The sequence below is a fragment of the Boleophthalmus pectinirostris genome, unplaced genomic scaffold, assembly GCF_026225935.1.
Source record: "Boleophthalmus pectinirostris isolate CB_2022bp ecotype Guang Dong unplaced genomic scaffold, ASM2622593v1 HiC_scaffold_16, whole genome shotgun sequence".
In the NCBI taxonomy this organism is placed as follows: Eukaryota; Metazoa; Chordata; class Actinopteri; order Gobiiformes; family Gobiidae; genus Boleophthalmus; species Boleophthalmus pectinirostris.
In genome coordinates, this window is record NW_026571095.1 from 11502156 (window position 1) to 11515810 (window position 13655).

A 13655-nucleotide genomic window follows, 5' to 3' on the forward strand; every position below is an offset into this window, starting at 1 on the left:
AAAAGGTTGAACTGATAACATATGGCTCATTACAGATACAAACTAAGTACTAAAATATTTCATTCTGTAAGTGTAAAATAGGAATAGTTTGTTGGATTATCATGCTAGTCCTACAGCTATACATTATTCCATACTAGCTAGCCCGATTCCTGCACTTACAAATGCAAAATAAAAAGGCAGAGGGAGAGTGGGATTGCCTCCTTCACAGTCACACCTGCTTGTTTCTTTCTCACTGCTGAGTTTGACAGATCTTCCAACCAGGCGCCTCTCATCATCACCAGCCTTTATGCAGCGGGAGCATACAGTACGAGGGCCCTGCTTTTAGCCTTTGCTATTTTTCCTCCTCTGATTTTCTTCCCCCATTTCATGTTTTATTCAGGCCCGGCTGGGACGCTTCAGTTGAAAATAAAGATCCGGGTGCAGCCATGTATGGAAGATTGGAATGTTTCTCAGCTCTGCTTTGAAATGCTACACGGAGTCGGTCATAAGGTATTCGGAAATACCATCCTTATGTAACCTGTCGAGCAAAAAGTATATTGTGAAAAGCATTGTTTTAATAATTAATTTAATTTAATCATTAACAATAATTGCCAATAAAACCTAATGAATCTAATTAACAAAAATCTGCCATCCAAATCTGGTGTTTTTTTGTTGTTGTTTTTTTTTAATAGTGTGACCAAAATAATGAAGACTAAGGCTGAACTTTAAAGTGAACTCTGTAACTATATATAACTACATGTTTTTTCTAAAGGAGGGTTAAATTCCCATGGTAATGCTGTATCTAAACACCTAAGATAATACAGTTATTTTAATTAATCTATCAAATGTTTTTTTTTTTTTATTTTACTGCCCAAAAGTAGAATCTAGTGTAAAAATACAGATTTATATCAGATTTATATCAGATTTATATTATTCCTTATAATTATAGTTAGTAATTATTGCAAAAACGAAAATCACAATTCCTACATTAATTTAGCGGGTCAATATTAATTTTCTGATCTATGTTACAATGGTCTTTCTGCATGAAAAACATACCTGTAACACAGGTGCTTCACTGTATTTTTAAACTCAATACACCTTCATTAGAATCATTTGGATAAATTCAAACCTGGAATTGCACATCTCTATCAAACAAAAGGTAAAAAGTAGCCTTTAACTTGAAAAACTACCATTACATGACATCACAAGGTGGATCAAAGCATTTTGAGCTTTAGCGATATAGACAGACTAATAATAAAGGGTTGAGCGAGCATGTCTATATGAAAGAGAGCACAGTCCAGGTATGTTGATGAGGTAACAACATTATTGCTTGGCTAAAAGCTCACGAGTCCATTTCGTACAATATTAGACCTTTAAATGTGTTCAAACTCAATGGAGCATAATGGAGCATTATCAGGCTATAGCATCTTGGATAAAAAATATCTCATGTAAAAAGAAAATTGCATTAAGGTTTCTACATACTGGTAGATTATAGAATAACATCAGTAGTCATAATTAAACCTCATGTTTGTAGCTGCAAAAATACTGGACTATTGGGATTATTTTAGTTTGTTGTTAATTAACCCTGGTGATCTTAAAACTACCTCTCTCAAATGTGCTCCCAAAATCCAAGCACTTGAATTGTGAATTGTTCATGTTTCAAAAGCCAATTCAATCTGCTGATAAACAAACCTGTTATATAGTTACCCTTCTATTCACTGTGAAAATAGCATCAAGTGTTATCAACAAGCACTACAGCATAAATGGGCTCTTCAAATACAAGTAATAATAATAAAATAATTACTGGTCTTAACAAGAGCCTCGAGTAAACCTAAGAGGAGCACTGCAGCAAAAATGGTAGTGCCCAGGCAGCCATGCATCTGAAGTCTATCGATTTTTACTTCCCCAGGACAGCGGCACTTACTGCACAAGGAAGGAGGAGGAGAGACCAGGGCTGCAACCTATGTGCTCTAAAGCTAATCTGTAAAAACATAAGTCTATATTGTGCACATTGTAAAGCCAATAGAATACAGAACCAAGGAAATCCTGTGTGCCATAGCTGCACTGTAGCAAAGCCTTGTTAAGCATGCAGACTGTTAGTGTTTGCCCAGTGGCCACGTGCACTCCATACACACTGGGCAGCAATTTGCAACTTGCTGTACATTTACAGAAAAGAAATCAAATAACTAGAAAGGGGGCTAGCTAAGGAGCTATGGACATTTGAGATGCTACACGCGTTTTACACCATATGTGGCAGCAAATGTGGATTTTCAGAGGAAAGATTTTGGGGGAATGGACCATTTCATCACTGCCTGAAACACCAGAGCAGAGTGAGAGCAAGGCCTTTCCTGTTGTGTTCAACTGGCTCCCTCTGGACACTGCTGTGATACTACAGGACACAGAGGAGGGACACTTTTGGCTCTTCATCTCCTCAAACTGTCTTGACACAGATCTGCTGACCCCACCTGACCAGTCCCTCTGTTACGCTGCACTGAGACCTTTCCCTGAGAGACAAAGGCGACGTGCAAATGTTGTTTGTTAGAACTGACATGTTATTTGGACTCCTGCCCTAGAACACAGCTTCCAGACAGAGCACAAGATTTGAGACCACTTTCTTGTCTGCAGACAGTAAATGTCTCTGCTCTTGAATGGTGAGTAAATAGTAGGTGTCTCTGGGTACACAATAAAGGCTGTGTTAGCAAGCTCAGGCAAACTAACACACACTATGAATTAGAGTTGTCAAAAGTATTAAATGGCCCATATTACGCTGTTTTCTGATCTGTTATAATGTTTTTCCTTATCGAAAATATACATAGAGTTGTGTTTTGTTTCATTCACACATATTTAACACACAAATCCTGCATATTTACACATTTAGATATTTAGCTCTTCTTTCAAACTGAAACCACTTTTGCCCATTTCTACTGAAGGTAAATGGTGTTAACTTGAAAACTACTGCTCCGTGACATCACAAGGTGGTACAAAGCATTTTGAACTTTGGAGGTGTGTAATACTCAAACATGTGAATGAAACAAAACACAACTCCAGATATGTTTTTGAGGTAACAACTTTATAACATGGCTTAAAGCGCACAAGAGTCCATTTGTATTAATACAGAACCTAGAACCTGTACAAACTAATTTGAATTTGTGTCAATAAAACAAATTACCACAGTTTCAATACTATTCCTTAGTATCGATACTGAGTTAAAATTGTATCATGACAACACTACAGTGAATACCACATTTTATTTATTTATTTTTCTCTGTGTTTCTGTTGCTAGATGAGAGACTGCATGTTTCCCACTATCAGAAATAAATGCAGTCATATTTTTAAACACTGGCACCGACTGGTACCTGGATGTGAGTCAGAGATTGTACAGCAGGGGTCTCTAACCTGTAGCTCGGGAGCTACCAGTAGCTCTCCACCCCCTTCTAAGTAGCTCGCCAAGGAATCTCGTAATTATACCATTGTGCTGAATAATAAAAAATTGGTTAATCACATGCCTACTACCATTGTAAATGTATCATTTTGCAGCCCAATTTTGTGCACTAATAAATGGACAATGGTTTATGTTTTATAGGCATTTAACTGTACCCCTAAGCTTGCTCTTTCTTTCCCCAAGGCTTGCTCTTTATTATATCATCTCAATTTCTTGCAACTGCTAAAATTAGTAGCTCTCTGGCATTTTCATTTTGTAAAGGTAGCTCATTAGAGGGAAAATTTGGAGACCCCTGGTGTACAGACTATAGCCAACAAGTAAGTTCATCTCTTATTTGAGTTGGTTATAAATATTCTGCTTGTATCCAAGACAGAATACGCCAACATCAACAATCAACAATCAAGCCTAAATATTTTTTGTTTCCTGCCTGTACTGGGTAAAAATATATATGAACTGTTGATGGTTCATTCTTGAAACAATGCATTTTCCACACCACTGTTTATGCAATGTGATATCACAGTATGACATCGGCTTAAATGAGAATCATTATTGAACAAATAAGGACATTAATCTTGTCTGTTTTGTTGCCCCTTCATGACAGCTCAGTTATTTATAATTAGACTACAAGCACCTGGGCGCACACAGAGGGAGGCTACCCAGACTTTTGGTTTCCTTGGCAATAAGCAAGCTAAATTCTGCTTCACTTCTTTAGGTGGAAGTGAGTGAGTCAACAAACGCTCTTGTAAAAATCGCCCCCGTGCCATTCGAGCGCTCTGTGTGTGGTTCTGTTGAGAGGAGGAATCAAAATGCAGCACGGAGCCCAAATCCAAAGTCCAGAAATACACAGGACTATAAGGTACTGTGTGCAGTGTTACTAGTTCAGACACTTGCAGCATATTTCACACTGAGGTCACTAATCTTGATATGTTGAAATTCCCAGGCATGTTTACATTGAGTGTTTGAAAAAAGGATGGTATGAACTGCCCCGTCTTTGGCCCATGTTGATTGGTCCTCCCTCTACAGACCTGCTTCTCAAAGAGAGAAAAGAACTTGTCCTGGGGCCAGAATGAAATAGACAATGAACATCAGCTCGAACCAAAAGCTGCAGCAGAGGAGCTACAACATTATAAACTCTGTAAGGACTATGGAGATTGCTGTTACAGAGCTTTCTGTCATGACCAACAGCTAATACTGACAACAGCAATGACTATTACTGCTCTTAAACAACTATTAGAGCAAAGAAATATAAGCAGAGCATGCAAACAGACAGATGGGCCTACTGCCCCAACCCTTCTGCTGTGAGTAAAACCATCTAAAGGTGCTAGCCTGTAAGTCATTCCGTTTCATGCCATTTTTCACAAGTAAGGTACAAAAACAATGACACAGTCATAAAGAAGCAAACCAAAAATGTAGGCTGCTTAAACATAATTGGCCCTGACTATGTATGGGGCAACAACAGCTCAACACATCTGACACAGTCAGCAAGATGTCAGGTCACCATGGTAACAGAGGATGCAAAGCCAGCGAGCAGACTAACTCCTCATCCCACCCTCACTGTCATCACTCACAACAAACTGTCTGTAGTGCTCGTCTGTTACAGCGGATGCACCATGCGCTTTTGTTGAACCAGCATCAAACGCGAGACTGTACGGGGCGCGTTCAGGCGTTTCTTCTTATGTAACAGCAATGATACAGATGATATCAAGAATTACAACATCCGGTGATATAAACATCACACAGTACTTAAAATGTCGTGTTTTTAGTAGTCCTACCTCAGTGTTACATAGGGTTTTAATGGGAGCTACTACAATCAGTCAACAAAGTTGCATAATATTTCAGTTAAATCTATGTCCATGTTATAAACTGTAGATGCAGTGCTGTTCTTTCCCTAACATCACAATGGGACAGTTGTAATTATATGTGCTATTGGTTATAGCATAGCAATGTATAACGCACACATTGGCATGTGGCATGAAGCGGTGTGGACGCGCCTACCTGGACGCAGGTTAAAAGACAGTCGGGCTTCTACCAGATACGGGGTGTCGCTTTTGGAGCGCAGTCTCCTGATCGGGCGTCGGTCTGTGCTGGTGTCTGAAGTGGTCGCCATCAATTTGAACCAGTGTCCGCTGATGACTGCTGGCTGGCCGTCCGCTGCCTGCTGGCACACGGAGAAGCACGCACGGCGCGGCCACTCACTCACGAGGAGGTCTCTGACGGAGCTGAGGTGGAGAAGGAGGAGGCTGTTTACACACCGGGAGGGAGAGGCGGGGGCAGCTGCTCCAACTTGGCTCAGAGTGTGAATGAAGAAACATTAACAATGGCATTATAGTCTCAGCCAAAACAATCTGCTCATGTCTGTCTTTACAAGTTTAATTACAGTACGCAAGTGGCCGAAGGTTACACAGATTAAATCAACTGGTGACAATGTGCTCCAAAGGAAGAGTGTGGGAACATGCATGATAAAACAGGCTTTTTTTCAAATTGAAAAACACAAATACTGGCCTATTGCGTATTTGCTGTTAGAAAAAATAATGTGCCTCCCTTTGCATAGTTCTGTCAAGCAAGAAGGCGCACAGAGTCAAAATTCTTTGGATGAGTCACTGTAACTGTAATACACACATATTGCCACTAGATGTCATCCTCTCACTGCACATATCTCCTTTGGACATTTACGACAGTGTGGTGTGTTTACGGCCTCCCGTGTAAGAGCAGTGCTACAGGTAAACAGACGCAAACGTCGCACTTCGTGTGCCGTTTTATCACCGGTTTATTCTGTTTTATAGCATATTGTCTCGCTAGGCAACCAGGTAAGTAAATGGATTAGAAAATAAATGATTAGTTATAGTCCTATCTGCCCCAAACATGCAGTGGTACAAACTTGCCCTTTGCTTGTTTGCTCAGGTTAGTTTTACTTATGGCTTGGTGTGTTTGGCCAGCGTTGATTTAATTGATTTTTGTGTTTTTGCAGACATACATGCACGTGCAAAACGACTCACGAAAGACCCGTGTATTTTTTAGTCTATGAACGTTATAATTTCTATTTTAATTTTGCAGAAACGTACAGACCTGCTACTAGCCTAACTTTTAAGCGTCAGCCAGACAGCGCTACTATAGACTTGCAACTTTGAAACTGTTGTTGAGATGTGTAAAAGTACGTCTTTTCTTTGTAATAATCAGGTACCCATCCAACTTGTCGTTGGACCTGTTTTAGCTTGTTTGGGTGCGCCCATGTGTGTTCTTCCTGTCATGTCTGGCTGGCGTCCGTCCATGTCCATAATTGCCAAAATGAGGACGTGTGTTTTGGAGACATGGTTCTCTATAGTCTTTCATAATACGCTTTTTTAATGTATTCCAATGAATACCTATTTTTGTGATTGTTTGAAGTATTCGTTTGACTAAAAGTAAAATAACTATACAAGAACACATGGATATCACATCTAAAATATCTCAGGAGAAACTTACTCTTCAGGCTAAAATTATTTGGGTTTGTGAAGAATTCCAAATGGTAGCATTGCATTACTGTACAAATATAGGCCTAGGATTTACACAGTTGGTGCACAGAGCTTAACCTTTCACCTGGTTCTGATATTTCAAAAATAACTTCAATAACTTTGTTAAAAAATCAATATCAGTGAAGATTCCAATGAAGAGGAAGGATATTGTATTTATAATGCAATTAATATTTGTAAGACACCAAGTTACACTGTGTGCTCCAATAAAAATATTTATCCATTTTGAGCTATGTCATTAAAGGTGCTCTCTGCCATGTTGTCTCCATGGAGATGTTAGGGCTTTGCCTGGAATGTTCTATAATCTATTTTGCATTTACACATGTTTTTACTGTTCAAAAACCAATTATTACTGTGAGAATGCTCTCCTCAGTCTCCACAGATCTGACCTGTAACCTTAACTAATGCTGTTACATGCTTGTCTCAGATAAATTTAATGTTATGACAAAATGTTAAAATATGTGGGGTTTTTGTTTGTTTGTTTGTTTGTTTTTTGTTTGTTTTTTTGTTCAGCAAAAGAGTCACAATGCTTCTCCAAAGACGTGCCATCTTTGCTCTTGGCCGTCGCATGTGGTCCTCCCAGGCTACAACTGGCCCCCTGACGGAAGCTGCAGGACCCAGTGCAAGTAAGAATTGCAAAAATAAAAATTACTACTATCAAATAATCCACAATGAAGTCTAATGATGGGATGAGACACAATTTCTGTGAGACGAGGCATGTCATAAGATTTGGCCCACAACAACGAGACAAGATAAGATTTTGATAACTAACTTCTAAGTTGGAGTGTCTGCTACTTGCTTGTCTCCATGGAGATGTTATTTCTTTACATATATGAAATGTTCCACAGTATGGCATTAAACATATCTGCCTTGCATTTGTTTAGTTACAGATGTTTTATAGCTCAAAAAGTCCTATAAAAACATGAATTCTTATTATGTACAGGTTTGCTTCTCCATAGATATGACTGCTAACCTGTCAACCATTGTAATAGCCAACTTTGTTTCCATACTGTGGAATAATCAAGGCAAAGTCATAACATATCCGTGGAGACAAGCAGATGGTGGACCCTCCACCAGAAAAGTTACACAGTGCACTAATAAATAAATTATGCTATTCAGTTTACAAGTTTGGCTTCACAGTTTGTTTAATTTTATAGTTTTGCTGTCATTGTAGCACTGCTTTTTGGTATTACAACATCTCAAGAGGAGTTATTCATCAAAGTTAACCTTTTTTATACAAGGCAAATGTAAAAACATGAGGAAAAAAATCTTGTGAGATCCTTTTCCTTATGTGTGTACAGACTCGCACTTTTGTCTGGCACGAGATCTTGTGAAATGAAAATCGAATGAAATCACGTTTACTTCTCCACTTCACTAGATATGACAGAATTCCGTCAAGCCTTCTCAAAGCCAACCGCATAGCCATCGTCACCGGAGCAGGAGTTGCAGCTGCAAGTGGGGTTCCAACCTTCCGAGGAAAGCATGAAACTTGGAGGAAGTGGAAATCTCAGGTAATTTGTAAATAATCACACAATACAGTCTAAGTGCTTTTAATGTGGGCCAGGGCATATTTGTGCTGTCCAGTTGTTTATCAGATTTGTGAATGCAGAGTGGGTGTATTTTCGGTTTGCATAACACATTCTTGCTGCTCAATAGGTTTTATCCAATGGCAAAGCATAAATGTTGTTTGTTGTGTAATCTGTGGTGGCGTGAAACATGAATCAAAGCAAGAAATGCTGCTAAATGAATTGTTTTAACTGTATTTTTAGGATTAAAAATAAATAAAAATGTTGCCCATCTGAGTTATATGATTTAAACATGGTCAGATAACATTGACCATAATTGCAATGTTGATTTATTCACAGGACTTTAAATGGTGAAGAATACTTAGTGTGTTTACATTTTGGGCTTTGGTACTGTGGTTATTCATCAGAAATCACAATGAGTTATTCTCCTTATATAGCCAGATCCTAAAATTAGTGTGAGTGAAACATAACACACAAACAAAAAATAAATACGTAAGAAATAACAAATACAGTGAGCTGCAAAATCAACACAAAGACACATTAGGCACGGTGGCTAGAACACAGAAGGGTTCAGGTTTGACACCTGGTTTCCTGGGCCTTTCTGTTTGGGGTTTGCCTGTTTCTCCCTGTGTCTGGGTGGGTTTCCTCTGGGCACTCTGGTTTCCCCCATCACCTCAAAACATGTACAATAGGTAAAATTCTCCAGCCAAGGTGGTCCTGACCAAGACTGAGCGCAGTACTGCACCTTATAGGTTGCCCCTACATTGAAGGATGTGTCAAATGCACCCTCCAAATCACCCTCTCCTCATTTTCAGTGTAAAAAATATGCTGTTTTTAATTCACTAGGAGTACACATTAAAGCTCTAATATAATTGTTCCCAACAGGACTTAGCCACTCCAGAGGCCTTTTCTCGTAATCCCTCTCGTGTCTGGGAGTTCTTCCACTACAGACGAGAGCTGGTGATGGACAAGAAGCCCACAGCCGCACAATACGCCATCGCTGAGTGTGAGGCCCGTCTCCGGACACAGGGGAGGGAGGTGGTGGTGATCACCCAGTGCATAGATGATCTGCACCTGCAGGCCGGGTCCAAACACGTGCTCAAGATCCACGGTGAGTATTTGGTATTTTTATTGCACTGTATAAGCAAACACGGGTGAGGCTATTGCTGTAGTGATTAACCAACTAAACAGGACTAGTCGATTATAAACAAGTCTTATTTTGATATTTGTAATTGTCTGGATTATATGGACTCTAGAATACTTACAAAATGAAAGGCAGTGGCATTATTGGATCAAAATTTTCAAAAAGAACTAATAATTTCAGATTTTTTATTTTCAGTACTTTGTAAATATCCTCTATCCAGGTGCTGTCATTCACCATATTTCAACGTTTTATTTGGTCAAAAAAGTCTCAATGTACAATAGAAATAATTGTTTGACTAGTTGACTAGTCCAGAAAATAATAGTCAACTACTAAAACAACTGTTAGTTGCGGCCCTGTGTGAGACTACAGTCTGGTTAGCCATACTGCTTTTTAACTATTTCAGAAATGCACATAAACCATTGGAGTACCAACTGTAAGTTGTGATTAGATCTGCCTTGGAATTTATGTTTTTGTGCTTTCAATTACTTGATGCAATAAAAATAACTTTGTTTTGAGGACCATTTGATGCAATAAAAATAACTTTGTTTTTATCAAAGTCTGTCAATTTCTAAACACAGACTGTATGGTAGTGGTTACTGGAATCCATGAGCCAGCCCTCTTGGTTTAACCAGGAATACAGTGATTCATTCTGCCAGTAATTTTAACCAGTGGTCTGGAATAAGTAGTGTTGACTGGTAGACTTTTTATTTTGGCTTCAACTGCAGTAGTCTCCCTGAAAGAGCCTAGTATTGTACATACTGTATGTGTATAACAATTTCCAGTTTATCTCTTATTGTTGTTTTGCAGCTGTCTCTCTGCCAAATAAAGATAAAAACATAATACAATTTAGTCAAAAGCAAATAGTTTATAAAGTCTATGATTAAGACCAGACATCATCCTGAGAATTCAACAGTGACAAAGCTGTTTCCAGTCAGTCTGGAGGACCCAAACCTAAACATGTGAATTTTTGTAACTGCAGGCAATCTGATGGAGACCCGCTGTGTTAGTTGTGGCCACGTGCATGCCAACAAGAACAGCCCTATATGTGCAGCACTGAGAGGCACAGGGTGAGACAGCAGAGTTAATCTTCTATTTACTTATTATTATTGAAAAGCTGTTTAAAGGTGCACAGTGTAACTTTTTGGTTGGGGCTCCATCACTTACTTGTTTTATATGGATATGTCATTGCTTTGCCTGGAATGTTTCACAGTATGACATTAAACACCTCTACTTCACATGCATTCAATTACAGATGGTTTTATGGCTTAAAAATACATAGAAAAACAGGCATTCTGACTGTGAGCGGGGTTGTCTTTCTACAGATCTGAGCTGTAAATTGGTCTGTTTGGTCTCAATGATGATAGAGAGGTTTAATGTGAGGTTTAATGTGAAGAAGTTTACTGTGAAATATTTCAGACATGCAATAACATCTCCATGGAGGAAAGCATTTGATGGACCTCTGCAATCTCTGTTTCTCTTTAACAGCTCACCTGACCCAAACGTGCCTGATGCAGACATTCCTGTAGATAAACTGCCCAGGTGAGAGCACTAACTGCGAAGTATAACAGTTAGAATAGTTACAATTATATGACAAAATATATTCAACTGTTTGTCAATGTTTATGATTGGATTCTCTCAAAAATTCATAGTATTATTAGTCAATTCTATGTAAACTGTTTTTGCCCTGTGGTAATATCATTCAGTCCTGCTGGGGGCAGTGTTGAGCTTAATTTTTCCTCTACCGACATGTTACAGTGTAAATTATTTAGCTTTTGTACTCTTTAATTTAACAAAAAATAACAAATTATAAAAACATACATAGAAAGTTCTATACATAACATACTATAATTGATGATTGAGTTATAACAGATGATATAAATGTTTGGCATGCTTTATATATTTTTTTATTTATCTCATCTTATTTGCCCCTTGGTTTATAAAACTTAGTATATTACATGTTAAAAAAGGTTTTTTGAAAGCACAGGTTGCTTATACAGGTCTGAACAGTTTTTTCCTGGATGCACTGTTAGGTGTGAGAAGAGTGACTGCCATGGTCTACTGAGGCCCAATGTGGTGTTTTTTGGAGAGACTCTTGATTCACACGTTTTGACCAAGGTGGAAAAAGAACTGGAAGAGTGTGATCTCTGTTTAGTGGTGAGTGCCATTGTTTGTGCTCTTTTCCCTGCCAAATGAAGCTCTTACTAAATTAAATAATAATAAAGAAGAAATATTAAACATGAAAACTTTTGTTCACTTTAGGTCGGTACATCTTCCATTGTTTATCCGGCAGCCATGTTTGGTCCCCGAGTGGCTTCAAGACGCATTCCTGTTGCAGAGTTCAATTTAAGTACAAGTCCCAAAACAGAATATTTTATGTAAGTCAGTGTCTAAACAAGTCATCTATTGAAATCCCTTTTTATAACCTTGACAAGCTTTAAATAATAATTAAATTGCATACTCGGACATTAAAGGTGCAATATGTAACTTTTTTTTCTTTGGATATGTTATTGCTCTGCCTGGATTGTTCCACAGTACAGCATTAAACAGCTCTAACTTGCATTTATTCAATTACAGGTGATTTTATAGCTAAGAAATACCTAGAAAAACAGGCATTCTGACTGTAAGTGGGGTTGCCTCTCCACAGATCTGACCTGTAACACTGTCAGATTTGGTCACCATGAAGATAGAAAGGTTTAATACCATACTGTGAAAAATTCCAGACAAAGCAATAACATCTCCATGGAGAAAAAGAGTTTGACGGACCCTCTACAAATTAGCAAAACGTTAGAACGTTTTATTTTGCACTTTAGTTGATTTTTGGTGGATATTGCTCATTTACCACATTTTTCTGTATACTAAAAATCTTGCTTTTAATCATCCTCTTTTTTATTTTTGCAGGTATCATTTCTCAGGACCATGTGAGAAGACTCTGCCCACAGCTTTGGCACCTTTTCAGTGAGAATTACTAACTGCCATCTAATGCTATACAGTCCTATGGGATTTTATTCCAAATATCTGCCTTCAAATCAACTCAGCTGTTTACGCTTAAAGTAGGAAACCAGATGTAGCTTTGTGGTAAAAGGCGAGTGCTTTCTCCAAACCATATGGTATCAAATAACTGGAAATAGTGTGATTATTTTTCATATTATACGCTCCTGAGATTTGAGATTTAAGCAACTATTTTAATGCTTAAAGGGAACGCACATTTATGCAAATACAGTATTCTAGATTTAGATTTGGGTTTTGGGACTTTTTTTTTTCAAGGGCCATGACGTGTGCCTTCAAACCAAACAGTTTACAGGAACATATCTGAATGCTAGTTTTATACCTCCAGTCAAAATGTTACATTCCTCAGAGTTTGCTACTGACCAAGGACAATATTGAATGGTGTATGAGTCACTCTTTTCTATTTGGTCACACACATTGTCTATTTGATATTTGATCACGCAGGTGGATCATGTTTTTTATAGAAATGTATTACCACATACATCAAACAAGCTTATAACTTTATGACCACAGTATGTCAAATAACTCCTCAGTATACAGGTGATTTGAGGGTTGTTGTATTATTGGTACAATGTATAAAAACTGGCATAGGCATATTTCTTTTTAATACTCATCTAATGCAGTCAATAAATAATCTTTTAATATTAGAAAGCACAATCTTATGCTGAAATGCTCTGTCAGTACTTTTGAAATTAAACACTAAATCAGCATTTGTTGTTGGTCCTTATTTTTTGTGACATTATAATTAACAAAATCAATTCACATATACGTACTAATCCGTTAGAGCTACAGTATGTAACTTTTTAGATAAGACAACAAGAAACAAGAAACAGACATGTATATTTTTCTCATTTTGGCAGTTAATTGCACTTAAAAACATGCATCCTTATTGTGAGTGGGCTTGCATCTCCACAAACCTGACTCTTATTTTGGCCTGGGGGAGGGCTGCATCTGGCTTGTTTCCCTACAAATGTTCTTTTGGCATCCAAAGAGTGGCATAAAACTAATCTATCGCAATGGAGAGTTTTCCGAACTATATTGTATAACTT

General features: G+C 38.1%; 1 pseudogene; it reads left to right on the forward strand.

Annotated features, from left to right (window-relative positions):
- Positions 1–6124: 6124 nt before the first annotated feature.
- LOC110158058 (NAD-dependent protein deacylase sirtuin-5, mitochondrial-like) lies at positions 6125–13321 on the forward strand (annotated as a pseudogene).
- Positions 13322–13655: the final 334 nt, after the last annotated feature.